The sequence below is a fragment of the Notamacropus eugenii genome, chromosome 3 (genome assembly GCF_028372415.1).
Source record: "Notamacropus eugenii isolate mMacEug1 chromosome 3, mMacEug1.pri_v2, whole genome shotgun sequence".
In the NCBI taxonomy this organism is placed as follows: Eukaryota; Metazoa; Chordata; class Mammalia; order Diprotodontia; family Macropodidae; genus Notamacropus; species Notamacropus eugenii.
The window spans coordinates 26,518,743-26,545,085 of NC_092874.1; the positions used below are offsets into that span (position 1 = coordinate 26,518,743).

At 39.8% G+C, this 26,343-nt stretch overlaps 2 protein-coding genes across 7 annotated transcripts in view; one reads left to right on the forward strand and one right to left on the reverse strand.

The window, feature by feature from the left end:
• ZCWPW2 (zinc finger CW-type and PWWP domain containing 2) overlaps window positions 1-24,823 on the reverse strand; it is a 172,182-nt gene extending 147,359 nt beyond the window's left edge. For 2 of the 3 annotated variants that reach the window (XM_072651127.1, XM_072651126.1), the window contains exon 1: window positions 9,642-16,401. The gene's annotated coding sequence lies outside the window, so the exon portion shown is untranslated. Of the gene's footprint in view, window positions 1-9,641; window positions 16,402-24,724 lie in introns of those variants that run through there. The other variant, XM_072651125.1, reaches the window with a different exon arrangement.
• A 352-nt stretch (window positions 24,824-25,175) lies between these two features.
• AZI2 (5-azacytidine induced 2) overlaps window positions 25,176-26,343 on the forward strand; it is a 33,457-nt gene continuing 32,289 nt past the window's right edge. For 2 of the 4 annotated variants that reach the window (XM_072651124.1, XM_072651120.1), the window contains exon 1: window positions 25,180-25,264. The gene's annotated coding sequence lies outside the window, so the exon portion shown is untranslated. Of the gene's footprint in view, window positions 25,265-26,343 lie in introns of all 4 variants that reach the window. The other 2 variants (XM_072651121.1, XM_072651122.1) reach the window with 2 other exon arrangements.

A 26,343-nucleotide genomic window follows, 5' to 3' on the forward strand; every position in this document is an offset into this window, starting at 1 on the left:
CATAAAGTCATTAGCCTCCATCTGTTCCATTCTAATTTTGAAAGAACTATTTTCTTCAGTGAACTTTTGAACTTCCTTTTCCATTTGGCTAATTCTGCTTTTTAAAGCATTCTTCTCCTCATTGACTTTTTGAGCCTCTTTTGCCAATTGAGCTACCCTATTTTTAAAGGTGTTATTTTCTTCAGCATTTTTTGGGTCTCCTACTTTTCATGCTTTTCTTGCATCTCTCTCATTTCTCTTCCCAATTTTTCCTCCACTTCTCTTACTTGATTTTCAAAATCCTTTTTGAGCTCTTCCATGGCCTGAGCCCATTGAATATTTATTTTGGACGTTTGGGATACAGAAGCCTTGACTTTTATGTCTTTCCCTGATGGTAAGCATTGTTCTTCCTCATCAGAAAGGATGGGAGGAGATATCTGTTTACCAAGAAAGTAACCTTCTACAGTCTTATTTTTTTTCCCCTTTTTTGGGCATTTTCCCTACCAGTTACTTGACTTTTGGGTCCTTTGTCAAGAGTAGGGTATACTCTGGGAACCTGTAAGATTTCAGTTCCTCCAAGGTGGCACAATCAAGTGTGTGCACTGGTCTGGGAGCTGAAAGAGATTTTTGCGCCCAGAATCTTAGCAGTTTCCTTTCCACAGCCACCTGGCATCCAGTTCTGCCAAGCCAGCCCTGGGGGCTGATTTTCAGATAAGCTGCATAGGCAGGGCCACCATTCAGTGTGAGACAAAGATCAGCTCCCTCAGGGCCTCTACACAGGGCTGAAGTAATAATCAGTTCCTCAGTGCCCCCAGGGTTTTTACGATCCAACAATGGATGCAGGCTGCTGTAGGGGCTGCTGTGGAAGCTGCTGCTGCCAGCCCGATGTGGCCTCTGTGGCTGCTGCCTGAGGCCAGAGCTATGGGAACGCCCTTCTCCCTTCCCAGCCAGCTGACAAAACCCTGTCACTGACCTTTGGCGCCTGTGGGTTGAGGGATCTGCAAACACACTGCTGCTGCTGCGACTAGGGATTCTGCCACTGGAGATTCTGCCCCTAAGGTGTCCTCCTCCCAGAGCCGCACCATGCCATGGCACCAAGGCTGGGCTGGGCTCTGCTCTGCGCCTGGTGCAACAGACATTTTCCCTGGGCCTTTCAGATCACCCTGGGCTGGAAATCTCCTCCACTCTGTTGTTCTCCACTTCTGCTGCTCCAAAATTTGTTGAGTCCCTCTCTACAGGTATTTTGTGGGCTGTGTGGGGAAAGTCTGCATGTGTCTGTCTTTCTACTCCACCATTATAAATATTTTTATACATGAGTCCTTTTCCTTTTCCTTTTTAAAAAAACCTTCTTAGGAAACAGACTTAGAAGTGATATTGTTAGATCAAAAGGTATGCAAAATTTTAGAGCCCTTTGGGCATAGCTCCAAATTGCTCTCCAGAATGGTGGGATCAATTTATAATTCCACTAACAGTGCATTAGTGTCCCCATTTTTCCACATCCTCTACTACATTTGTCATTTTCCTTTTCTGTCATATTAGCCAATCTGATAGGTGTGAGGTGGTACATAAGAGTTGTTTTAATTTGCATTTCCCTAAATCAGTAGGGTTTAGAGCATTTTTTCATATGACTAAAGTTAGCTTTGATTTCTTCTTCTGAAAACTGTTAATATCTTTTGGCCTTTTATCAATTGGGAAAAGGTTTGAATTGTTATAAATTTGATTCAGTTCTCTTCATGCTAAAGAATTGAGGCCTTTATCAGAGAAACTTGCTGTAATAAAAATTTTTTCCCAGTTTTCTGTTTTCCTTCTAAATCCTGGCTATATTGGTTTTGTTTGTGCAAAACCTTTTAAATTTAATGGACTAAAAGTATTCATTTTGTATCCTGTAACGCTCTCTGTCTCTTGTTTTGACGTAAATTCTTCCCTTATACATAGATATAACAGGTAAACTACTCCATGCTTCCCTAATTTACTTATGGTATCACCTTCTATGTCTAAAATCATGTACCTCTTTTGACCTTATCTTGGTATATAGTGTGAAATGTTGTTCTATACATAGTTTCTGTCACACTGCTTTCCAATTTTCCCAGCAATTTTTGTCAAATTAGGGAGTTCTTATTACTATTATGTATTGTGTACCTAATATATTCCACTGATTCACCCTCTATTTCTTTGCCAATGCCAGATTATTTTGATGATTACTACTTTGTAATATAATTTGGGATCTAGTACTTCGCATCTTGTTTTTTAATTCTCTTGATTATCTTGACCTTTTACTCTTCCAGATAATTTTGTCATTTTTTTCTACATCTATAAGGTAATTTTTTTAGTAGTTTGGTATGTCATTGAATAATAAATTAACTTGGGTGGAATAGTCACTTTTATTATATTGGGTTGGCCCTACCCATAAGCAATTAATATTTCTCCAATTGTTTAAATCTGACTTTGTGTTAAAAGTATTTTGTAATTGTGTTCATAGAGTTACTGTGTTTGTCTTGGCAGGTGGACTCCCAAGTATTTTATATTGTGTATGGTTATTTTAAGTGGAATTTCTTTCCATCTTTTGCCATTGGACTTTGTTGCTAATACATAGAAATATTGATGATTTATGTGGGTTTATTTTATATCCTGCAACTTTGCTAAAGTTTTTAATTATTTCAATGTTTTTCAGTTGAATCTCTGCGATTTCCCAAGTATACCATGACATCATCTTCAAAGGGTAATAGTTTTGTTTTCCCAATATCTATTTTTTATTCCTTCAATTTTGATTGAAGAAATGGATCTAATGCAATATCAAATAGTAGAGGTGATAATGGGAATGAAGAGTCAGACATGACTAATGACTAAACAACTCTTTCCTTTTATACTGTCCCTTACTTCTGACACTATGTCCCCCAATATGATTTCCCTTCTATCTGCCCCTCTTTTTATCTTCTCTACTCCCTTCTCCTACTTCCTATAGGGTAAGACAGATTTCTATACCCAACCAAGTATGTGTGTTATTCCTTCTTTGAGTTAATTCTAGTGAAAGTAAGGTTCAAGCATTATCTGCTATTACCTCCCCATCTTCTCTTCCCCTGTGAAAGCTCTTCAGTGCTTCTTTTTTATGTGAGATAATTTGCCCCATCCTACCTGTCTCCCTTCTCGCACCCATTGCAATCCTCTTTCTAATCCCTTAATTTTACTTTTTTTTTTCTGATATCATTCCATCATAGTACATTCAGATCTTTGGCCCCTCTGCATGTATATTCCTTCTAACTAATAATCATAATATTTTTAGAAGTTGCAAGTATCATTTTTCCCATATAGAACCACAATTTAGTCTTATTAAACCTCTTATGATTACTCTTTTTGGTTTAAGCTTTTGAGGTTTCTCCAGTCTTGTGTTTGAAATTCAAATTTTCTATTCAAGTATGGTCTTTTCAACAGTAATACTTGAAAGTCCTTTATGTCATCAATAATTCAAATTTTTTTTTTTGCCTTGAAGGATTATACTGTTTTGCTGGGTAGGTGATTCTTGGTTTTAATCCTAGCCCTTTTGCCCTCTGGAATAGCATATTCCAAGCCTTCTGAAACTTTAATGAAGAAGCTGCTAAATCTTGTGTGAGCCTGACTGTGACTCCATATTTGAATTATGTGGGTTTTGTTTTGCTTTTTGTTTGCTTCTTTATTTGTGTTGTTGTTGTTGTTTTGCTAATTGCAATATTTTTTCCTTCTCCTAGGAACTCTGAAATTTGGCTATACTATTCTTGGGAGTTTTTATCTGGAAATCTCTTTCAGAAGGTGATTGGTTGATTCTTTGAATTTCTATTTTACCCTCAAGTTCTAGAATATCAGGGCAACTTTCCTTGATAATTTCTTGAAAAATTATGTATAGGCTGTCTTTTGGATCATGGATTTCAGGTTGTTCAATAAATCTTAAATTATCTCTCCTGGATCTATTTTCCAGGTCAGTTGTTTTTCTAGGAAGATATTTTACATTTTCCTCTTATTTTTTTCATTCTTTTCATTTTGTTTTACTGTTTCTTACTATTTCATAAAGTCATTAGCTTCCACTTGTCCAATCCTGATTTTTAAGGAATTTTTTTCTGTGAGCTTTTGTACCTCTCTTTCCATTTGGCCTACTCTACTTTTCAAAGCATTCTTTTCTCTATAGGATTTTTGTTCCTCTTTTACCATTTGGCCTATTCTGTTTTTTCAGGTGTTATTTTGTTCAGTATATTTTGTGCCTCCTTTACCAAGCTGTTGATTCCTTTTTCATGATTTACTTGCATTGCTCTCATTTCTCTTTCTAATTTTTCCTCTATTGCTCTTATTTCATTTTAATAATCCTTTTTGAGCTTTTCCATGGCTTGAGAACAATTCATATTTTTCTCTGAGGCTTTAATGTAGCAGTTTTGACTGTTGTCTTCTGAGTTTGTGTTTTGATCTTCCTTGCCATCATAGTAACCTTCCATAGTCAGGATCTTTTTCCTGCTATTTTTCAAGCCTATTGTTTGACTTTTAACTCATGCTAAAGTAGGGCTCTACTTCTGAAGTATAGAGGACATGAGCTCAAGCTTCAGGAGTTTTTTTGGCAATTGTTTTCAGAAATAATTCTAGGGACCTGCAAGCTTTCAGTTCCTCCAATGTGGCAAAGGTGGGTAACCTGCAGCCTCAAGCCACATATGACCCTTTAAGTCCTCAAATGCAGCCCTTTGACTGAATCCAAACTTCACGGAACAAATCCCAAATTAAGGGGATGGGTAAAGCCATTGTTACCAAGCCATTGCCTTTTTTTTCATGATTTACTTCTACCACTCATTTCTTTTTCCAGTTTTTCCTTCTCTTATTTGATTTTTTAAAATCCATTTTCAACTCTTCAAGGAATTCTTTTGGGGGAACAATTCACATTTTTCTTTGAGGCTTTGTGTGTTTTGATAATGTTGTCTTTTTCTGAGTTTGAACCTCATCACCATAATAGCTTTCTGTGGTCAGGTTCTTTTAATGCTGTTTGCTCATTATTCCAGACTATTTCTTGTTTTCTAACTTTATGTTACAGTCAGGTTCTACTCCCAGGGTGTCCCAAGCTTCAGGTTTTTTGTGTGCCTATTTTCAAAGCTAGTTCCGGTGATCTACAAGAGGATGGAAAACATTTCATTTTTATTTTTACATCTCCAGCACAGTGACTTGGACACTTTTAATGATCATTATTTAATATTTTGTTAGATAGATGTTTGTTACTTGGGAGTCAAGGGTCCTTTCTAATTTTTGTGGATACCTAGACACAAGTCAAATTCTAATGTTCCCAGAATGTGCCTGAGTTGGGGCACAAATCAAAAAAGACAATTATTAAGAAGCATCCAATCTATATAAGCCTACCGCTCAGGTTCTTGGCCATCTCATCCTTAAAGTTTATTGATTTCAATTACATTTGTCTGCAATTCATTCAAATACAGTTTATATTACATTATTATATTTAGCTGTATATACATTTTGAGTTTATAGTAATACAATTACTGAATTAAAAACAAATGGATATGTACAAGTAATGATCTTATTTACATATTTAATAGGAGGCTGCATAAACTACACACAGAATTTATCCTCCTGCTTTGGGCTGAATATGTGTTCATTGCTTGAGTGTTTTGGGGGATAATGCAGCCCCAAACTACTTAGTAGGCAATTAAGAGTCAAAGGTGCTAATTGGTTGCTGAGCAGCTAGAGCCAATGACTAAATAGATCTTTAAAAGGCTACAAGTTTTCTTTAAATCTATCTTTTTTCCCAGTTGCAGAGCATGTGAGTACTCTTTGGATCTCTCATTAGAGGGATGGGGTGAGGGTGACTGCCTTTTTCCCATCTCAGCACTATGGCAACCACTCCCACATAGCAGTTAGAATAGGAGCACTCAACTAGGCCAGCTTGACTGAGGCCCTGACTGCCTTTTTCATTTTGTGTTTCCTTTTCAGTATAGATGACCCAACATCCATCTCAGACATGGATGTATCCAAACATGGAGGCAACTTGTGAGTTCAGGAGGCCCTAAGTTTTCATGGTGGAGCCCTAGAAGTTTCTGTCTTGGAGAAGATGATCACTGTCACAAGGAGACAAAGTCTTAGGCCTAGCTGGTCAACAGACATAAATTTTGAGAAGACTATGCAGAAATGAGGTAAAACATAGCAATGCTTATCCAGCATTCCAGTCAACTCTTTTTTGTTCTGAGAAGGTTCAAGTTAGCTTCTCAAGAGAGTAACAACGTACTAAGTTTTTTGTTCAACATTTCTTTTTTTGCGTAGGAAATAAATACCTATCTCAAAATGAGTCATACTATACCATTATATATCTTTCCACTCCCTTCTGTAAGGATACCCTAGATTTGAGTCAAAACCTAAGCTTCAAGTAATTTTCCCTGGTGCTTCAAGGATGAAGTGTTAAAAAAACAAAGAGTATGAGAAAAGGGAGCCCTATTCCTCTTATTAGAGTCTCCTCTAAGACTGAACTTGGACTGCTGAAGACTAGTCATGAAGAGATGTCTAAGGAGAGGGAACTATGCTCCCAGTCCTTTGAGCCTAACAATGGTTCTTCATATTAGACACATGAAAGCAAAACATCAAAAAATCACTGAATCTTAGGGTTAGAAGGGGATCTTATAGGTCATTAAGTCCAATCCCTAAGAGCTGAAAGAAGTATATGAAAAGTTGCAATCTTTTTGAAAAATCCTAACTAAAATTAAAATGGACAGGCACCAAAAAGATAAACACTTTTTAAAACCTATATTCATTGTGAACAAACATTTATTAACTACATGACACCTAACTGTGCTCTATAACCATAAAAGAAAATATTGACAAAAATATAAAGGAAAAAACTTAGACCACAATGCACAAAACACCATGAGAGCAAAAATAATTACATTCTTCATGAATGTAAATGTAGCTGAAAATTAAAAATTGTATTTCTGCTGCTAATAATGTTTTGCCTTTGAACTCAGAATGTTTTGGAATCTGGATCTGGTCCTCTCCATTTTTATCATTTATGCTGCACAGGCATTACCAAAATCAAAACTGAATAATAATAGAGAAAAAAGGATAAACTTGACTTCAACAGCCCCAATATCATTTGGCATTCATTAATGACCACAGTAAATATACTTATCCTGTCAATTGCATTTTTAAATATCACACCATTTCCCTTTTACCTTAAATGTATTTTAAATTTCCCTTTTATTTCCATTTCTCTTAGAACACAAACCTTTTCCCTTTCATATACCAGATACAATACTTATGTGAAGAAGTAAAAGTCCTTTGAAATAATAAAGATGTTAAGCTATCTTATCAGGTAAACAAAAGAAACAACCATGCTCCTTAGTCATAAAAAATTAATACTATATCCAAAATCACAATTTATAAGCACAGCACTGAAGAAAATTCAAGTTAAGCAAAGGACCAGGGCAGGCTCTGGTGGAAAGGGTCTAAGAATGGGTAAAATCATGCTAAGATGGTGGAAGGCTCATCCCCTCGACTGTCTCTACTCCTTTATCAGGTCTCATAGTTTGGTCTTTCAGGTATGATGATGGTCTCTGGATCACAGCAAGGAGGAAACCTCTCCCTGTATGTCAGCATTTGGAACAAATCTTCAGCCACACTCTTTTGTTATATCTCTGACTCAATCTAGCTCAGAAAAGAGTATTAATCTTCTTGAAAAGCATTTAATCAGGTCATGTATGTGGGCTATTCTTAGAAAGTGAATGCTGGAACAAGTAATCTATATTATTGAAACATTATAGTGATCTCTGCTAAGAAAAGACTTGGCAGTTATCTTTTAGGGTAACTTCTTAGAGCATTGATGCTAGCTCCAGATGTAACTCAAAAGTATCTTAGTCTTCAGCACCTGGATACTAAGCACCATCAAGGAACATTTGCCTACCTGATACATATTCTAAGAGAGACATGTTTATAGATCAACAGTATATTCAGACATTTTACATATCTTGTCAATTTGGTATCCTATTGTGGCTGACTCTAAAACCTTTGAGAACAGAGATATGAGATTTAGGGTTTAAAATTATTTTACATTGTTGAAGGGGGTTTAAAATTAACTTTCCTTTGAATTAAGGCATTGTTAATTTCTTTATAATTATCATCATTTCAATTTTGTAAAACATATGTATTAAAAGTTATTATAGTTGATGGATTTTGTTCAAGTCAAATGATCAACATAAAAAGTATTTCAATTCCTATATGCCTATAACATTGACTTGAGTGCTAATAAAATAGCTTTCTGTTTGTCTCAAAGAGACAAAATTAACAAGAGGTAATAATTTATCTGGGAAGGAGGGAGGGGGAGAGAGAGAGAGAGAGAGAGGAAGAGAGAGACTAAATCAGAAAATTATCTAAGAGAAAAAAAATTAGTGGACCGTAAAGATAAAACTAAAAAAATAAAGATCAACTGATTCTTCTACACTATAATAATTTCAACATTCATATTTATATATCACTTTAAAGTTTATTGTCTCTGTTAGTCAATGGAAAAAATGTATTGCTTACCCTCAGGAAATTTACCTAAGAAAATTCATTGTCCTTAACACATACCTTCCAGAAATAAGATGGTGATCATTCTCTTATACTCTGCCCTCATCAGAACACATATGGAGTACTATGTTCAGTTATGGCAAAGTTTAATAGAAATATTGATGAGCTGGAGAGCATCCAGAGGAGGGTGATCAGAATAGGGAAATGCCTTGAGTCTATGTCATGGGGTTGAAGAATTAGAGAAGAATTAGAGATGTTTAGTTGGAGAACAGAGTGTCATGACTCAGGAAAGACATGATAGTTATCTTGAAATATCTGAAGGGCTATCCACTGGAAGAGGAATTATACTTGTTTTGCTTGATCTCAAAAAGTAGAACCAAGAACAATGAGAGGAAGTTATCAAGAGGCAAACATATGCTTGAATTCAGGAAAATCTTCCCAATAATTAAAGTTTTCCCCAAGTGGAATGGTTTCCTCAAGAGGTGAAAGTTTCCTTCTTATTAGAGATCATAAAGCAAAGGATGGATGATATTGTCAAGAATGTCATGGTAAAGATTTCTTTCAAGTATGGATTGGACTAGATGGACAAATCTAAATTCTGTGACCCTGTTTAACAAGAAAGATCAAACGTGCCAATCCCGTGCTCATCTATGCAATTATGTTATTTCATCCACAGGGGAAGGATTGCTACAGAAATACAAAGCATCCTAAGAGGATGTATGCACACTTGCATAATAACTACTACAGGCACTATTCATTTGTTCTGATACTGAAATACACTGAGATGCACAGAAAGATCTACCTAGGAATGTAGGCTGACTTAAGTAGTCCACAGTCACACAATCATATACTTCACATTCTTGTATAAAGAAATAAACAAGCTATTCAGGTGTGTTTTATAATCTAATCTCATGCATCTATAAAGGCAAAGAAAGAGAAGGAGAGACAGGAGACAGTAAGAGCCAGACAAGTCAAACAATACCATTACTTTGACCTCCATCTACCCTCAGATTCCAATGGAGACAGCCCGGGATCCTGAACCTGAGTCTTGGGAATAGTGGTGACCACAAACAACTACATTTGCTTTTAGCCAAATTGTCATCAATAGGAGAAATCATCATGGAAAAGTTGCCAACCTTCTTCCCACTCACCAGCAACAACTGTTGACCAAATGCCACTAAGAGTCAGGTAAGCACAAGAGTCTTGAGTGGCAGCATCCCCCAGATCATAGTTTCTGCTTCCAGTCATCACAGAGATCATTCAGGGAAATAACTCCGGTGAAGAAGCAGCCAGTCATTCTCACCAACTGCCAACCAACTGCCATCCAAAGGGTAGGCAAACCAGCCTAGTTGAAGCAGCAAGGCACAGAGAAAGAGATGGGCATGTGAATTGCTAGGAAGTCAAACCATCATCTTCCCTCAGACCCGCATGGAGATAGCCCAGTACCCTGAATTCAAAGATCTTTGCAACAGCAATGTTTTTTAGCAAACTTCCTGTAAATGTCATACTGTGGAGATGCAGCTGAGCAACTGCTCCTTTAGGGGCTACCTACTTAGCTACTGAAAACCTAGAAAAGAAAGTTAATATCACCAAAGTCTTTGGCACTGTCTAGTGATTCAGTATCACAACCTGATATCATTTTATCAGTAGAAATGGCATTATATACTTCAAAAGACTCATGATGGAAAATACTATCCACATCCAGAGAAAGAACTGTGGAGTCTGAATGCAGATCAAAACATACTATTTGCCCCCTTCTCTTTTTTGTTTTGTTTCTTCTTTCTTGTGGTTCATTCCATTGGTTGTAATTCATCTTTACAACATGACTAATGTGAAAATATGTTCAATATGAATGTATAAGTAGAGCCTATATCAGACTGCATGCCATCTTGTAGAGGGAGTGGGAGGAGAGGGGGAGAAAATTTAACATTCAAAAGCTGTGGAACTAAATGTTGTAAACTAAAAGGAAATAAATTAATTTTTTAAAAAAAGAAATGGCATTATGATTTTAGAGAAGCATTTGCCCCTTTTAAAAACTATGGGACCTTTCCATCTCTGACTGACAGCTGATATTGTCTCCCATTTATAATGTAATCTCTTTGAGAGCTGGGAATGCCTTACTTTTCTATTTGTATCCTCACACTTTGCACAGTGCTTTGTGTATATTATTTAATACTTTCTATTCATTAATTCACTTATTCATTCATTCAACTAGGTGGCACAGTGGATAAAGGTCCAGGTATAGTGACAGGATAACTTGAGTATGAACCTGGCCTCCAATAGTTCTTAGCTATGGAACCCTGGTTAAGTCACTTAACTTCAGTTTCTTCATCCGTAAATGGAGATAATAATTGCACCTGCTGTACCACATCACACCTATCAGATGGGCTAACATGACAAAACAGAAAATAATAAATGTTGGAGAAAATGTGGGAAAATTCGAACATGAAAGTACTGTGGGTTGAGTTGTAAACTTAGCCATTCTGGAGTAGAGTTTGGAACTATGCCCAAAGGGCTATAAAATTGTGCATGCCCTTTGATTTAGCAATACTACTACTAGGTCTATGTCACAAAGAGATCATAAAAAAGGGAAAAGGACTCATGGGAAAAAAAATATTTACAGTAACTCTTTTTGTGCTGGCAAAGAATTGAAAATTGAGGGATGCCCATCAATTGGGGAATGGCTGAACAAGTTGTGGTTTATTAATATAATGGAATACTATTGTTGCATGAGAAATGGTGAGAAGCCAGACTTCAGAAAAACCTAGAAAGACTTGCATGAACTGACGCTGAGTGAATTGAGCACAATCAGGAAATACTGCACACAGTAACAACATTGTGCAATGACTGACTTTGTTAGACTTGGCTCTTCTGACCAATGCAACAATCTTAAGACAATTCCAAAAGATTCATGAGGGAAAATGCTCTCTGTATCCAGAGAAAGAGCTACGGAGTCTGAATGCAGACTGAAGACACTATTTTCTCTTTTTTGGTTGTTGTTTTTGTTTTTCCTTTCTCATATTTCTTTTCTCTTTTCTGATTTCTTCATTCACAACATGACTAATGTGGAAATGTGTTTAATAAGATCATGCATGTATGGCCTATACTGGCTTGCATGCTGTCATGGGGAGAATTTAGAACTCAAAATCTTATAAAAACTAAAAATCTTAAAAAAAAAATTGTACCTACCTCCTAGAGTTATTGTGAAGATCAAATGAGATAATAATTGTAAAGTGCTTAGCAGAGAGAATGGTACACAGTAAGTGCTAGCTATTATTACAATTATTATTATAAGAATTCATACCTGAACTGGTATGATTTTTTAGCAGCTGGTTGTACTTTATGCATCCATAAGTCACTAGTTATTTCCAGCAATTTATTTCCTTTTCCTACTGTGTATGGACGTGGGGTGAGAAAGGGGTAACAAGTCTGTCCAATTTGCATAATTTACAAAGGGCTTTCCTTAAAACAACTCTATGAGGCAGTTAATGCAAACAATATTGTTACCACTTTATAGAGGAGGAAATTGAAACAGGATAACTAGAATGGTCAAAGCTAGGGTTCAAATTCCTATGTAAATTGGGGAAGTATGCTTTTATTTTCTGAACTATTATAAAGTTAACAATCTCAGTTAAGAAAAAAAAACTTATGCAATGAATGTTTAAAATTTCCCACTTCTGGCTCAACAGTTTCTAGGTGACCATTGTTAAGTCTAGTTTAATATCTTTTTCATAGATCTTGAAGTTTCAATATGCCAATCTCTAGTTATTGTTTGATAGATTTATAAAAGCATTTTCTTTAAAAAGCTCACTTTATCCTTTATGTTTTTATAACACAAATATATCTCACAACAGAATTATAATTTTTCCTTCTTTGTATTTAGATGTGGAGAACAGCAAAAAAAATCACCCTCCAGAGGTAAACATAGAAATAACCATAAAACATGAGACAGTTTCTCACTCTCCATGTTACTGCATGCCACATTTCTTTTACTTTGACAATGCAACTGATTTCCTTCTTGTGCGTTTTTATTTTCTTATACTTTACAGTTAAGCCCATTCATAGCTTAGATAGTACAACAGTGGATAATTAAGCCTAAGAGTGCTGTTATTACTTCATTTAATAAGTGGGAGATTGCTCCTCCATAGCCGGCTACCCTGTCCTTCCCAATCTTTCTGTACAGGCACCCCTGCTTGATATTCACTTTGGCATCTGATTGCTACTGTGCTCTCCTGATTCTCCAACCTTTCTTCTCTATTCCCCTTACATTAAGCATTTTCCATGGCCATCAATTCTTAGCTTCTCAGTTTTCCTGGTTTAAGTGACTATATAGATGATAACTACACCTAATTTATACGTTACAATTTCTTAGTCCAATATGATTTCTTCTTGTCTTTCTAGTATTTCTCATCAAAAGGCACTAATAAAAATTTCCTGTCGGTCTACCAGGATTAGATAATAAGGAAGGATAATAAGAGAAAACATACCTATGTTTATGTAGTTTACAATCTTAACTGAGATATATAAGCATTAAACAACTAGAGAAATTTTAAGTTAATGTTTACTTGATTGTATAGTACAGAAGATAAAAGCTATAGTAATTCTTTGCAAGAAAAATCATTGGGAGTAATATACCCAGAAAAGGCTTTATGGAAGACACAGGTCCGAAGCTAGACTTTGAAAGAAGCTAAGAATATGGTTTGGCAGAGAAAGGGGGTTCATCATCCAATTTCTTTAATCCCACAAAACATTAATAATAGCCATCACTGTAATTATCTTGTGTTTTAGTATCTTTGTCAAGATCTCTAGATAGTGTGTGTATCTCAAAGGAAGATGCAGTTCTGCTCTTGCTATTGGACTGTTCTACCTCCTTTTTTTGGTCAGAGGCCACTGATAATAACTTCTATGTCACTTCTGTGTGATTCTTCATTTAACATATACTGCAACCTACACATGCCCATCACATGCCCCTCTGTGTAATGCCCAACTTTAATTCTTTAGAGACCATAGTATATCTCCTGCTCTGAAATGTATCACAGCTAGCCTTAAGAAGTGATTGATGAATATATGTCAGACCCAATTTTTTGAGCAATTGAGAACTGCTTCCTGTTTAAAGTATGTAGACTACTGGTATATCAAAGTGGATCCAGGTTTAAATCTTTGCAATCCTGAGCAACACATTTCTAGGAATCAATTCCTTCATGTTTAAAATAAAGGACTGGGAGATAACCTCTGAAGTTCCTTATAACTCTAAATCTAAGTTACTATGATCTCTAAGAAAAAGAGAGGAAGACAGTGCACACATTAAGTAACCTCTTCAGGTAGGATGTGAAGCTTCATCTGCCCAACTCTAATCCTAACATACTATCCATTATACCACCTTGCCTTCCTTTAAGTTAAACTAACTTGGGTCATTTTCTGCATTTTATTTTTAAATGATTAGGACTATCAAATATACAGAACATGGGTGCAGAATCTTATCACAAACACCATCTTAATCGTTGATATATCAAAGTTAAACAATGTTTTAAATATTTAAAGAACTTTTCAATGTTTAAAAACTTATATTGCATTTTCTCAAATGTTTTTGTTCTATATTCCCTTTGAGGTTTGACTGCTTTCGGACCTGTTTTCTTTCCTTGCTTCTTCTTTCCTTTCTTTTAAAAATGTAGTTGTAGTTAGTTCTGGTTATGCTGATTTCATTCTGCATCACTTTCTACAGGTCTTTCTATATTTCATTGTGTGCTTCACATTTTACATTTTATAGTCGTGCAATATTCCTTTATATTTATATGCTATAATTTATTCATTCATTGGATATAGATTGTTTCTTTTAAAAATATTATAAGTACAGAAGCTATAAGTGTGGTTTTTGGGGGGCTAGATTCCTTTATGGAATCACTGAGTCAAAAGCTGTGTGGTTTTGTCACTCTAATGGTGTAAGTGTTCTTCAAAATATGCAGTTCTTCCAACAATGTATTAGAGCAACCGTTCTTAACCTGGGGTCCATGGATTTGTTTTTTAGTATTTTGATAACTACATTCTAATACGTTTATTTGACTTCCTTTGCAATTGTATACATTTTAATTCTATGTAATTTCCTTTGTAATTCTGTGTTTTAATTTATGCACTTAAAAACATTATCCTGAAAAGCGCTCCATGGGCTTCATCAGACTGCCAAAGGGGTTCATGACACAAAAAGGTATGAACCTCTGCAATCGTGAGATTGTTGATTTTCCCTGAGTTGCACTAGCATCAGATTTTATAACATTTTTTATATTTTTGCCTATTAGCAGGTGTAAAAGATTTCTTAAAGTTTCACTCAATCACATTTTTATTAGGGATTTTCAGCATCTTTTCATTCAGTTTTTCTCTTTGAAAATTATCTGTTGACGTTCTTTGATCACTACTCAAGTTGAAGTGTATCATTAGTCTTATGTTGGTTCCTTTAGATTTTGTCACTTAGGGTTTATTAAGTGGTTACAATGTGTCAGGCACTGTATACAAAAAGAGGCAAAAGAAAGTCCCTGAACTCAAGGTGCTCACAACCTACCATGGGAAAAAACATGAAAGGAAATATGAAGGATAAATTAGAAACAGTTAACAGAAGAAAGGCATCAGAATTAAGAGCGATTGGGAAAGTCTTCCTAGAGAAGATAGGATTTTATTTGGAGCTTGAAAAAAGCCAGGAGGCAGAGATGAGGAAGAGCATTTCAGATGTGAAGGACAGCCAGAGAAAATATCTGGAGCTGAGAGATGGAGGGTCTTCTTCACTGAACAGCAAACAGACCAGTATCATTGGATACAAGAATACATTAAGGGGGAGGGGAGAAGGGAGAGGGTCTAAGTTGTAAGAAAACTAGAAAGGTTGGGGGAGGGTGGTAGGTTATGAAAGTCTTTGAATGCCCATCAGGGGATTATGTATTTGATCCTACAAGTTACTGGGGTCAAAGTATAGTAAGTATGAGGGTAACATGATGGTCAGATGCCACTTTTAAGAAAAATCACTTTGCCAACAGGATGGAGGATGGAATAGAGTGTGGGCAGGCAGTATAATGTGGCAGGAGTATGGCAGTATAATGCAGCAGTCTGAGTGAGGTGAGGAAGTTTTGCATCAGGGGATGGCAGGGTCAGAGGAAAGGAGGATTGGAGAGATGTTGCAAAGGTAAAAGCAACAGGTCTTGGCAATAAATTGGATATAGGGGTGGGGTGAGGTTAGGGAGTGATGAGCCAAGGAAGACCCCTAAGTTGTGAGCCTAGGGACTGGGAGGGTGGTGGTGTCCTTGATAATATTAGGGAAGTTGGGGGAGAAGGGTTAGGGGAAAAGATCTGAGGTCAACAGAGAAGTTAGGGTTGAATAGATTTTATTATCATTAACAAAGAGATTAAATCCCAATGAGCCAATGAGATCACTAATTGAAATAGTATGGGTAGAAAAGAGAAGAGTGCCCAGGACAGAGTCCTGTCCAACATTCAGGATTAGTGGGTTTGCCCTAGATGAAGATTCTGGGTGTCAAAACTTTAATTTATATATTTACTTAGAATAGTGTGGGAAACAAAGGAAAAAGTTCTGTTTCCACAGGGTAAAAACTCACAGTGGTGATAGTTAATCAGAGTTGTAATCTAGCAGAGTCAGATAAAGAAGGTCAGAAACTTGTAAGAGAGAGCAGGGCATAAGTGTTCACAAAGGTTGTTAGCCCCTAAGGTTACTGAATAAAAACTGCAGGTGGTCCTGTCCAATCAGAGAAACAGGGGCTTTCAGAAAAACCCAAGAAGAAGCCAGAATTGATTTAGCTCAAACCAGCTGAGATCACTGGCAGGGCCACCTAACAATCCAGCTGAGCTTGCTTAATGACATACAGTGAGTGTGTCAAAAGATTGTGACCTGAAAAAGAACAGATCAATCTGTCTTCTGATGGAAGGATCTGTCTTGCACTAATGTTATAAAAATGAGCATTCTGTCTTTCTCTCTCTCCTTTAATAAATTTTCCTTGGTACTTTTCAGTGTCAAGAGTGTTTTTAACAGTACTTTCCCCAATATTTCTTTAAAAAATACTATAGCTTTTGTTGTATAAAATTATTTTATCTTAATCATATAAAGCTGATTTTGTGTAATGATTTTCTTCTGTCCCTCCCCTCAAAAGTTGAGATTATTTCTTTTTCTTCCACTTTTAAAATGATTTTTAAAAAATTTTATTTTCAAATTCGCTCCTTCTTTCCACCACTTCCCCACCCATTGAGAAGATAAGAAATGATACCTATTACACATATGAAATAATGCAAAACATATTTCCATATTCCCACCCCACCCCCCAAAAGCAGGAAAAATACAGAGAAAAAATATGCTCCAATCTGCACTCTGAGTTCATGAGTTCTCTCTCTCTGGAGGTGGATAACATTTTACATCATGAGTCCTTTGGAATTGCAGTAGATTGTTGTATTGATCAAAGTAAATCAAAGTTGATTATTTTTAGAATACTGCAATTACTGTATAGATTGTTCTCCTAGTTCTGCTTATTTTGCTTCTTTTCAGTTCATAAATGTCTTCCCAGGTTTCCCTGAAATCATCCCCTTCATCTTTTGTTATAGTACAATAGTATTCTGTCACATTCATATACCATCACTTGTTCATCTATTTCCCAATGAAGGGCATCTCCTTCATTTCCAATTCTTAGCCACCACACACACACACACACACACACACACACACACACACATACAAAAGCTGCTAAATATTTTTGCACGTATAGACCCTGTTATTTCTTCTATGGTCTCTTTGGGGCATAGACCCAGTCACAGTATTGCTGGGTCAAAAGTTATGCACAGTTTTATAGCTGGAGCATAGTTCTAAATTGTTCTCTAAAATGGCTATACTAGTTTATAACTCCACCAATAGGGCATTATTGTCCCTACTTTCCACATTCCCCTCATTTAATGTCATTTAATGATTTTTTTAAAAAGAAATTAGGTTGTTGATCTAGTTAGAGATGATTATGGTATATGGTATAATGTATTGGATCTAAGCCATTCCTCTCCCCTACCCCCACCCCTCCACATTGGTATATAGTCACCCAGTTTTCCCAGCAGTTTCTCTGAAAAAAAAAAAATGGTGAATCAGCAACCTAATGTGACCATTGACCCTTACTCTTTGGCAGCTTCCACTCAGTATAATACCTACTGGGCAGCTGACGGTCATTTCCAGTCGCCTTGATCTACACCTTGCCACTGGCCCCAAATGGCTCCAGAGGAGAAAGTGAAGCTGGTGACTTTGCACAGCCCTGCCTCACTTCAGTCTAATTCTCTTGCATGTCATGGCGGCACCCCCCTGACGTCACACTCCTCATTGAGAATAGCAAAATAACAACTGGGCAGGGAGGCCTCTGTGGGTCTGGAGGCAGCTGTTGGTTTCCTGGCTGCCTGAAGTACAAAGGACTTATCCTAGGGGGCAAACGTGGATCAGAGTTTTGTCTGAGCGCCTCCAGTGCTGGGAATACTTTCCTGACTTGGTGTGGTCAGTTGTTCTGGGCTAAGAGAGTAGCATTTTATATCCTTTTAAACTATGACTTGTTTTCTTTTAATTTCTTGTGATTAGTAAGGTTGCTTTTTTTGTTCTTGTTTTTTGCATTTTATGATTTCTGGGTGCTTCACTGCATTTTCAATTCAACAAATATTTATTAAGCACCTGCTATGTGTCAGGCACTATGCTAAGTGGTGAAGATACAAATGAGAAAGAGACAGTCCCTGCTCTCAAGGAACTTATAATTTAATAGGGGAAAACATTACAGAAAAGTAAGCTGGAGATAAACACCAGAGAGTGCCTTTGGCTTCGGGGAAATCTTGTTCCATGGATGGAAAGAGGATTGAGCTCAAAGTCCAGTTCCTGTACTCCATAAAGAAAAGCTTTAGGAGGAATTTGGTGTAACACCTTCCAGTCCTCCAGAGAGCAGAAGAGGCTGTGGAAGGTCTGAAGGTGTTGAATATCCAAGGCAGAGTCAAAAACATGGTGATGAGATTAAAAATGATCAGTTTATCCTGAGAGGGCCATCTTGTTTCCTAGAGTTGAAACCAAGAATACTGAACTGGTCCTTTGTTCAGCCTGGCCAAGAAAAGAAATAAAAAACAAACAAACAAAAACCTAATGTGATACTAGCTGCCTGGTAGACATCATTTCCAGAAATGCGGTGATAATTCCACAGTATCCTGCTCTGTTCAGACCACTTCTGAAGTACTATAGTCAGTTCTTGGCCTCCAGTTTAAGACTGATAAGCTGGAGAGTGCCCATAAGGCAAACTGGTGGGTGAATGGCATCAAGTCCTTTTCATGTGAGGAGTGTTTGAAGGTACTGTGTATGTTTAGTCTGGCCATGAAGATTCATGGAAAACACAATAGCTACCTTGAAATATTTGAAGGCTATCATGTGGAAGACTTTCCTTGTCCATCAGTGTTCTGTACCCCCTCTCTCCCACCAAAATAGATGAAATGAGCAGAGATACAGAGAAGCAAATTTAGGCTTGGAGTAAGGAAAAACTTCCTAATGTGAGCTGTACCAAAGAAGAATCAGTGTTTGTGGGCAGGAGAATTTCCTCTTAGTGAAAGATCTTCGAGCAGAAAAAAGCGTTGTTGGGCATATTACAGTGGCACGGGTTGGACTAGATGCTTCCGTGGTCCTTTCCAAGTCTAAAATTCTGTGATTCTGTTTTTAATTAGTCTATTCCTAGGTGGTTTTTTAGTGTGGGTTTATCAAACTAATCTTTTGTATTCACTGGATTCTTTTTCTGAGTCTTTTATTCCAGTGATGTCCAATTAATATAGAAATGGGAAGCACTAAACCGTACATAAGGCTCCTTGAGGGCTGTATATTAACTTAGAAAACTATTACTATTATCTATGTTTTTAAATTTTATTTTGTTAAATATTTCCCCAATTACATTTTAATATGGTTCCTCCCTCGGGAACGTTGCAGCTGCATATCTGACACTTCTGCTTTATTCTAGTCCATTTACCTATTTTTGTCTCTTTTTCCAGTACCAGGCAGTTTTTTTAAATGACTGCTCTGGTGTACATTCTGTTATCTGATATTGCTAGCTCCTCTTCACTGGTTTTCTTTTTCACATTTCAGCCAAACTGTTTCTCCACGTGGATTCTGTTATGATTTTATCTAATTTTATGAAATAACCTATTGGCATTGCACTTAATATGAGAAATATTGCAATTTTTACTATACTTTTTTAATCTCATCATGAGCAGAAAACATCCCACCATTTTTTGTTCTTTCTTGGTCTCAGTCAAAATAATTTTGTAGTTGTTTTTGTATAGGTTTCTTGTATAAATCTCCCAACTTCAAGTCTCTCCCTTTTCCACTCAGCTGGTAAAGTGGCATTCCTACCATATACATCTGAGCATATCATTCTCCTCCTCACAAAATTCCAGGGCTTCCCTATTGCCTCGACAATAAAATAGAAACTCCAGTGTCTGACCCTTATGACACTTTGCAATCTGGCTCCACCTTGCCTTTCTAAACTTATTAAACATTATTTTCCTTCACGCACTATATTGTCTAGTTCATGAAATTACAAATTAGAATTAGGCTGGGAGAGTTAGAGATGCCCTTTCCTACTTAAGGGCCCTCTCAGTTCTGAACTCACACTCAAACAAATGTCACTGGAAAACCTAGACTCCAAAGGGAAGAGCCAAGCTCCTTTTCTTGTATACCCTTGCCCTGGAAAACTCCACCCCCCCCCCAAAAAAAAATCCTTAAAACTCTGGTAGAAATTAAATCTAGGGTCTCCCCAAAAGGGTTTATTAAAATATTGAAAGTATTATTTCAGCCATTCTTTGCCCTCTCCCCACCCCCAAACACAAAAGACAAAAAAGTATGAATTATAAATGCTTAAAATGACCTAGAGACTAACATTTTTGTTATAATCTCCCAGGAAGTTGATTATTTTAAAATCCTCCATTTAGATTGTATGTTCCTCAAGGGCAATGACAGTCTTTTGTGTCTTTAGCATGCACTGTGCCAGAAGACGGTAAGATGCCTAATAAATGTTTGTTGATTGGTTTATTGATCAGAGCAGGAGGCCATTTCAATTTCAAATGAAGCTGAAATATCTGAACAACTTCCTCAAGGTTTCTATCTTCTGGAAAGCCAAGTCAGGTCATTCACTGGTCATCCTCTTGAAGGTACAGAACTATGAGGGAGCACCTCCCACAGTGCAGTGCTCATAGACTGAGGGTCAACCTAGAGCAGGTTACTTCCCAGGCTACAAGTGTCCAGGATTGATATTTGGGCCCCTATCCTGAAAAAGAGGAAGTCAAAGACCCAAAGTCTAGGCCTAGGCTCACCTAAACAAACACATGCTCCAAGCACCCTCCTCCCCTCAGAACACCCAGATGTGCAGTGAAGAGGGAGTCTCTTTCTAAGATCTAAGTAGGTTCAGTGGACAATGCTTCTAGATACAGCATGTCCGACTAGGGAGCATGGAAGGGGAAGGAAATCGAAACAAGTAAGAGGATGGCTTTATCATTCTAATGTATTCAATACTGTGTAGGTGAGCTCCACACAAGTTCTAATGGGATTTCTCCTACACTCATACATAACATTCCATCTTGGTGCCTCTGAACAAACTGTCCCTTTGCTGAGAATGCTCTTCCCTCCAAGCTCAGCCAGATACTCCCTCCTGCAGGTACCTTTCCTGATTCCCTCCAGTGACTAATGCCTCCTTGCCATGGCAAGAAATTACCTTGTTTTTAAATATAATTTTTAGATGTACACATTGCTTATATATTTGTCTCTGCTGTACATTTGTATATATCTGTATATTGTTTCCTCCAATAGCCTACAAGGTCCTTGGAGGCAGGGACTGATTTGTTTTTGTCTTTGTTCCTAGCACCTGGCACCCAGCAGGCACTCAGTAAATGAGTTTTGATGGTTTTACATGTTTTGATAACTTTTAAATATTTCATACATTGTCATTTCTCTTAATTATAGGTGGCATCATATAGAAATGTAGGTGATTTACGGGAGTTTATATATGACTACCTGAGTCATTTATAACTTCCATTTTTGGAAGCCTTCTGTTTTCTGGCCATAATAGTAGATCAAATTATCTAAAATAGAGGCCACATGTGTGTATGCATATTAGCCTCTTTATTACTAACGCTCCTTTTAATTTCTTTTTTATGCTTTATCACTATTGCTGAGAACTAGCACAGTGAAGTGGATTGTAAGCCATGACCTGAGTCCAGCCACCATTGGGCAGTCTAACCTCTCTGTGACCCCAAAAAACCTGCTTCACTAGAAACTCCCTAAACAAATGGTCATAGATGTCCTCCAAAAAGATTTTCACAAAGCTCACAACTTGCTAAGCTTTTTAAAGATATTATTCTATTCTAGATATGCCTTTATAAGACTTGTTTTTAAGGGGAATGCTTCTGGTGTTTGTCTATTACATTGTAATGTTCACTTGTCATTCAAAATACCTCAAATCATGGAAAGAAACTTCTATTCCTACACTGTTTGACATTATACGAATAAGCAAGTACTGTTTTATCAAAGGCTTTCTCTGCATCTCACATGATAATATACTTCTTAGTTTTACTCTCATTAAGATTTATTTTTATTATTTTTCTGATATTAAACCACACTTGAATTTCATTTATAAAGCCTTGGTCATGATGGATATATTTTTAATGGATTCTATTTGCAACTACCTTATTATTTTTGAGTCAACAATCATTAATAATATTGCTCTTTTCTTTCTCTGCTTTTGTCTTTGTTCCAATAGGAGTCCACCCCATACTTGCCTTGGTGAAGGGACTGGTCCACTCACCAGCCTTCTAATTTCTTTCTCATTTTGTCTTATACTTTTAATTTGCATATACACTTCCTCTACCAACAAAGACTAAGAATTCTCCATGAAAACTGATTTTGTGACAATAGATACACCTTACTAGTCTTGACACTTTTCCAGACTGCTCTGACTAGAACTCTGCTAACAACAGAGTGTGTGAATGTTGGGCCACCCCCATAGCTTCATGTATACAGTTTATTTACTTTAAACATTCTCATTAAGTATCTTAAAATCCTGATTTTTAATATACATTAATAATTTAATCCACCCTGTTTTATGAATTTACAGTTTCACCAACGTGTGGGGACAAAGCAGTAAGTACACTTTTATTAAAAAGTGAATCAAAGAATAAATGAATGTACTCCATAGCAATCTTTGAAGGTTTTTTAGTGGGGTAGATATGTTCAGTCTTTGGCCCTGTGGCAGTTTTAGGTAGGAAGATTGTAAAAGGTAAAATCGTAAAGCTTACAGCTCCACATAGAGGAAAAAAATTTTTTGAACAATTTCAGGTATCCCAAAGCGAGTGGAATGGGCATTGACAGTGTAGAATTTTGCAAGTCTAGACCATACTTTTGCTACCTTTTTCTTGTTTAAAGCAGATCCTAATTATTGCGCCATGATTTTCACCTAACTTGTGCTTTCTTAGCTAGAAAGCTGAACTCTCCTTTCAAATCCCATTTGGAGCTCACCCTATTAGAGGCAATACAAAAGGTCTGGAAGAACAGAGAGGTGTTTCCTTTTGGGTTCCCGGGGAGGAGCAGCTCTAAATTTGCAAGTATTATAGGCCATACACAATCTAGACAGGGAATATTTTGATGGGGGGGGGGAGGTCTCTACAGGAGAAAAAAAATCATTTAAATTCTTGTCCTAGAGTTTTATACTCACTCAACAAAAGTATTTTAATGTTTCTTTTACTAAACAACCAATAACATCAAGAAAACCTTAAAGGGGGAAGGGAAGAATGGAGGAGGAGGGAGGGAAAGCACTGATTAGCTGGAGAGCATCCAGAGGGCAACCAAGTCTACAATTAACATCAGAAGTCTGATCCACAGAAATGGGGATGTTCAGCCTAGAAAAGGTTTAGGAGGGAGTGGCATGCTGGCTCTCTCCAGTGGAGGAGAGTTTGTCCCAGAGGATGGGAATGAAAACTATGGGGGGAGGACAGTGGGGAGGGAGGGAGGTGCCAAGAGGGCAGATATAAGGAAGTTAAATCAGCAACCATTCAAAAAGCACCTCCTGTGTTGCACACCAATGCTGCTGGTGGCTCAGTAGATAAAAGTAGTAGGCCTGGAGTCAGGAAGCCTAAATTCAAATCCAGCCTCAGACACTTCCTAACTGTGTGATCCTGGGCAAGTCACTTAAGCCTGGACTGTATGGCAAAATGGACCCACAGGATCCACTGACACTGGATCCAGTGCCTTTGCCAAGAAAACCTCAAAGGAGGTCAGGAGGGGTCAGACACAGCTGAACAACAGATGCTCCAGATGTGGAAAGTGAATTTGGGGGAGAACGTAACTGGCGGTCTTTTGTCCTCTACTTGGTGTAATCCTATTTCTTTTACCTTTCTGCCCGATGTCTCTTAGGCACGACTGAACCCTCTGAATGTCTGCTTCACAATGACGAAAGCGATTTAGGTGACTCCTCATCCCTTTCTCTCTTTTCTCTCTAACAAAGCCTAACAGGGGCTTAAACAGATACTGTTTCCTTGGGTCCAGGGTAAATAGCCAGGTTAAAAGACACATTCTTTCCTTTGTAACAATTCAAGCATCTTTTCTTCCTTCTATAGGCTCTCAGCCCATGTGAGATAAATATAAGTAAATATAAAATGTTACACGTACTTATAATTATCTAATATATTAAACTACATGGACCATACAGACTGTATATGTTTACCGTACTCTATGGCATACAGTCGCATATATTGACATAAAACATGATTACACAAGTGGAATTTTTATAAACTTGTCGTCATATATTAAAAACGTAATATACAAAGTATATTTTTCCGTGTACGTCCCCCGCGCGTGTCCACCACCTGCAGGCTGTCTGTCTGTCTGTCTGTCTGGCCCGTCCGGGCGGGTCCGGCCAGGACCGGGGGCCCCGGATTTCTAACTTCCGGACCAGGGCTCCAGTCCCAGCGCTCGCTTTGGCCATGCGCGCCTCTCGGTCAGCCAGGCGAGGAGCTTTTATTGGGGAAGCGCCTCCCGAGGAGAGCGCCGGCCCTCGGGGCGCAGGCGAGCCCTCGTGGGGGAGGGGGCCGCCTGGCTGGAGGCCTTTGGGGCCCTGTGCTTCACCAGACCGAACACCACAGGGGAACCCCTCATTTTGCTGGGGGCGAACCCGAGGGCCCCCAGCTCCGTCCCCGCGGCCGCGGCGCTTACCCCGCTATGTGACTCCTCCTCCTGCTCCTCCTCCTTCGCCAACGCCACCGCCCTCCCTCACTGACTGAGAACGCACGAGCGCCTGCCTCCCTCCGAGCTGCTCTCCCCGCCCCCGCCGCGGAGGCTCATGGGACTCGTAGTCCGTCTCCGGGCGCCCCGCCCCCTCGCGGGTCTCGCGCTCCCAGGCGCGGCCGGCATTTCCGGCTCCGTCGCGTGGCCGCGCAGACCAAGCGGACTCCCCGCGCTTGGGTTCCTGGGCGCGCTCGTGAGCGGCTCGGGGGCGCGCACCGCGGGGCCGCGCCGGCGGCGGCCCTCCCCCTCCCCCGCGACCCACCGCGTCGGTCCTCTCACACCCAGCGGGCAGGGGCCCAGCCGCGGGAGACCACGGGGGGCGCCCGGGCGGCATGGACGCGGGGAACCCGAGGCCTGGCCCGAGCCGGCGCGGGCCCGCGGAGGCCGGAAGCCCGCCGTGACCCCGCTGACCCGGGGTGTTCTCGGTTCGTTCCGCACGTCGGGGAAACCGAAAGTGCCGACGAGGCGGTGAGCGGGGGTCGGGCCGGGGGAGGGGCGGGCCGGGGACGGCCGGGGGGACCGGGCCCTCCTGCCCTCGGGTCCGGGCCGAGGGCTGCCCGGAGGCGGCGGCCGCGCAGCCGAACGGCCTCCTCCCCCTTTCTGGCCGGCCGTGCCTTCCCGAAAGCGAGTGGAAAGCCTTGCCTCCAGGCCGGGGGAGGGGCGGCGGTCTCCCTTCCCTGCCCCCCCGCCCGGCTCCGGGTCTGGGTTTCTCCAGGTTCCGATGGACCTTCCTTCCCGCCTTTCCCCACGGCTGTCGGTCACCGCCCGCATTTATACGGCGCCATAGGTTTGCCCGGCGCTAGCCGCCAGGGCGGGGGGTGGGGGGTCGTGTGCCCGAGGTTCCGGGGGCGCCTCCGCCCAGCCGAGGGCCCGGCCTCGGGGCCAGGGGCGTAGCCGGTAGATGGCAGCTGCCCGGAGAGCTTCCACCGGGGCCGCGGGCACACTTTGGGGAAACTGAGGCACGGCCGGTCCAGCCCTCGGGCCTGCTGCCGCGCCACGTGCCCCGCGGAGGCCTAGAGGCTGGTGAGCCTCGAGGGAAGGCCCGAGCCGGCTGGGCAGGGCATGGCAGGGCATGGCCGGAGGAGAGCCAGGCTGATGGGAATAGCCTGGAGGGAAGGCGCCCTTTGTGAGTGCCCAGCCAGCCTCCGGCGCCATCGCAGAAGCGGGGGGAGCCCTTGGAGGCCCCCCTGGAGTGCACGAAGAAAGCCTAACTGGACAGCGGCGCAAAGAAGCGGCCTGGAGACGGCCGCAGTGCGGACCAGGCTGGGCCCTGCCTGGGGCTGGGCTCGGTGCTGAGACAAGCCTCGTCACCCCCCTGGTTGGAGCCTGCCTCCGCAGCTGGGAAGGGTGCGAGAACTGTGAAGCCCAGAGAGGCTGATGTCTTTGGGGTTCGGACTCAGTGGGCAGGGATAGGAACGAAGGGTGGGGGCTGCCAGGGGGCGTGGCTCACCCTGAGAGGCGGTGAGTGGGCTTCTCCCGCCCAGAGCCCGCTGACCATCAGTACTTGTAGGGAGTGCAGAGGTCTCTTTCCAAGGGTGGATGGTGCT